The sequence below is a fragment of the Atta colombica genome, unplaced genomic scaffold, assembly GCF_001594045.1.
Source record: "Atta colombica isolate Treedump-2 unplaced genomic scaffold, Acol1.0 scaffold145, whole genome shotgun sequence".
Classification (NCBI taxonomy): domain Eukaryota; kingdom Metazoa; phylum Arthropoda; class Insecta; order Hymenoptera; family Formicidae; genus Atta; species Atta colombica.
Genome location: NW_017259234.1, coordinates 781,115 through 785,293, shown reverse-complemented (window position 1 = coordinate 785,293; position 4,179 = coordinate 781,115).

Below are 4,179 nucleotides of genomic sequence, written 5' to 3'. Positions count from 1 at the left end.
ATATATATATATATATATATGTGTGTGTGTGTGTGTGTGTGTTTTTTAATCTAGGGATTTTATTACCAATCTAGAGGGAAATATAGGCTGGTTTGGAGGATTTGCATTGAGGTCATCTGGGTGGGAAACAAACACGAGCGAGCGAGAGACAAAGGTTGCGTTTCGTTTCACGCATGATGTACATGATGCATCATTTATGATTGTTTAATATTCAATAAAAATTTCGTAAAACGGAACGCAGCCAAAAGACACATTTGTGGCACGCAGTGGCAGTCCCGAAGATTTGTTCGCGTCGCGTGCTCCAATATGTTATATTATGCTCCTACCATAGCTCTTACTCATTCCAACGCGCTTGATAGAGTGAATTGGAGCTGTGATAGGAGCATGTTGGAGCATGTTGGAGCTTGCGATGCGAAAAAATCTCACGAGTGCATTCCATTTCATACATATATACATGTAAGGACCTGATTTCGATGGTTAAATCAGAGCCTTTCAACTCGGAGTGCATTTTGTTTCATGCATGATGCAAATGCATCATTTATCCTTGTTGTTCATCGAATGTTAAACAAGAATAAATGATGCATCATGCACATCATGCATGAAATAGAATCCGAGTTGGAAGGCTCTAGTTTAACTATCAAAATCAAGTTCTTACATATATATATATATATATATAGATTTAAGAACGTTCTGAAATCATCAAATAGCTTATTAATATTTACATACGCTTAATACATATGCGTACATAGAATTAAATTATATTGTTGTATAAAGATTTTCGAATCAATGCGCTCTAATTACTTGAATCGCTTCCTCGCACGACCAGGGTGGTTCTAAGTTTATATAAAGTGTAAAAGAAAAGTATTAATTAAGGCAATAGAATTATTCTATTTCTAAATTATGAATTATGGAAATAGCAAATACTCAAAGAATTAAACACGTAGCAATAAAATGATTCTAAACTATAATTTATAAAAATCGTAAATACTGAGAGAATTAATCAAACACGTGGCAATAGAATTATTCTAAACTATGAAAAATATTCAATTATACACAAAAATACTATTATACAAATATTAAAAACTACAGCTCTACGAGATTCTAGTGTGCGCGTGTATCGCAGGATGATTATATATCAGCTCGGATTTTGGAAGATTGAGTCGAAATAATACTAAATACCTACTCTACTAAACACGTGACACTCACAAAGCCACAGCACAAGCTCGTTGCACATCGAGGATCAATCCATTCGGGGTCGAAAAACAATAGAACGATGAAGCAGTTCTTCCGGGATTCAGCGACCTCACCCTCAGCGTCTCTCACCCTATACACTCATACACTCACTCTATACACACTTGGTGGGGAAACCTGCCTTAAGGCGGATTCGTATCATGGCAATGTACGCTCGGTCGCCAGGGTCGCACGTACTCTTGAAGATCGAGGTGGTGTTACATTGCACCTAATGTAATGACTCCGGCATACCAGCGCGATGGTCGTCTCACACGACGATATTCAATGAGAATATATGTTTAAGCCTCATTCCAAAACTTTCTCTCCGAAGAAAATTTTATTCGAAATATAATATATGTGATGTATACTATAGCATATAAAATAAAATAAAATAAAATCTTCCTCGGAAAACACATTTTGGAACGTAGCCTTAGAACGAAAACATCGGTAAAGCTGTATACTCATTGAATATCGCGCGCGACGAACATCGTACTGGTGTGCCGGAGGCATAAAACCTGTTCTTTTTAGCTGAACTTTTTGCACGATTCACTCTTTTTCTCTCCAACATGAAGAGAAAAGGAAGAAGAATGAACCGTACAAGAATTTCAGCTAAAATAAATATATGTTATAAAATTAGCTAATCACAATTATTCTTTAGAAAAATAGCTATGATTAGCTAGCTTGAACAAAATATCGATGTTATATAACTTCGGCGTAAATCGGGTCATGTAATCATAGTTATAGCGTTTCTATAAGAGTTAAGCTTATCTATAATAAGTTTAATAATATAGTAATTATCTATAATAAGTTAAGCCTTAAACACAAGGCGAAGGAATAGCGATAAAAATAATACGAATTCAACTTATCAGAAATTAGATACACTTGAATATACACTTTCTGAATTTTAAGTTGAAATCGTGTTATTCCTATCGCTATCGCTATTTCTTCGCATTATGTTTAAGGCTTTAGAAAGAAATTTGAAAGAGGCCGTGTCGGCCTTTTTCTATTCTTCTTCTTGTCCCTCTGGGTAGATTCTATTCTTTGGACTTCAGTTACTACAGCTTGAATGAATTTTCTCTGTTGAGATAACCAGTACACTACCGCCAATATATCCATTTTCAGTTCATTACGTGGCTATACATCCATTTTTTAACACTGTCAATAAAATCATAACAAAGATCTACAAAAAAAAATGCACAGCCCATCACTTTTCTTTCGATGGATCTCGGAATGCAGCCTATTCACCGAGCGATTGGTTCTTAATGGTTTGTTTCATGGTTTGTAAATCCATGAATAAGAACACCAATTGCTCTGTGAGTAAAGTGCATTCCGAAACCCATCGAAAAAAAAGTGTTGCAATTTTTCTGTGACCGGCTGTACGAATCGGTGGCCTAATTTCCACCGAGGGTTTAAACCGGATTAAAATGTAAGAACCAATCAACTACAGTCGAGTATTCCTCTGTTACAGTCAAATGACGGAGAAATATTCGATTATAATTGGTTGGTTTTTACATTCTGATCCGGTTTAAATCCTCGGTGAAAACTAGGTGTTACATATGCTCGATTCATACTGGATCCGATGTGCGTTCTGCAACCAATCAGAAAGCAGAATTTTGTATCGAAGCAAAATCTTTTTCTAATTGGTTATAGAGTGTACGACGCACATCGGATCCAGTGTAAATCCAGTAATTGAGAGATATTCAAAGCGAATTTGATTGGACGTACTCTGTGAGTACTGATGCATTAAAGCCATCGTACACAAAATAACGTAAGAAATTGATTAAATCGTGAAATACTCAATACATTTTATTGTGCTATTAGGTAAAATATGTATTTCATAATTCGAAATATTTGCATTTCATTTTTATGTTCAAATTAAATCAGTATATGTGTAATGAAGAACAAAAATGAGCTTGTACTTTGGTGTAATACATATATACGTTGGCGGCGCGATCATTTACGCCAACATATTTATGTATTACACAGAAATATAAGCTCATTTTTGTTCCTCATTGTACAGCGGCTTTAATAAACATCAGTGCTGGTGCGCACTAGTGCTTCCAATCGAATTCGCCATTAAGTAATAGGTCTGTTTTTTATTGCTGCACTCTGAATCAGTACAATAAATTGAAGTGAAACAAATAAATATTATGTATACCAGTTTAAAAAATGCAATAATAAAAAACAGATCTATGATATGAAGATGCTAATATGGCCCTCTGATTGGTTCGTGACATCTTAAGACTATACTTAAAACGGTCTTAAATATAAGATCTGACTATTCATAAATTGGAGATCGAGAACACTGAACACGCATATACATAATAGATGCTTTCTAACAAGAACACAGTCAAGAGTCCTATTCTTGAACAAATAGCAATTTCGTATGCAATCAATCAATCACAGTTGAGAAACTATCTTTTTCGTATGCAAAAATTTTTCATATGCTCAAAAATAAAGCTCCAGACTGATGTCCCATCTCAATCAGAAATGTTAATGAAATCGACATCGATTCGACGTCGATTTGATGCTTTCGATATCGAATCGACATCGATTATCATTTCTGACTGAGATGGAGCGGAAATTTACAGCAGAACGAAACAGCGCAATCAATCACAACTCTGCAGTCCTTATTCTGTTTTCTTTTCTGCGATTGTGATTAGTCGTGTTGTTTCTGCTAAATTTCTGCTCCATGGAATGCCGGCCTCAGAGTGAAATCACGATGCGGAAAAAAAGATAGGGAATAGAGAGGATCGATTCTGTATCTTGAAATGAGGTGAAAATTATAAGTGAGCGAATTTACTAGAATTCTGATTATTTCATTGGTCAAGTAAATTTGCTTTTATAATTTTCATTTTGTTTGAAGGTACAGAATCGACCTCAAGAACGCATTGGCCTAGTTTCCACCAAGGGTTTAAACCCATCAGACTGTAAGAACGAATCAACTAC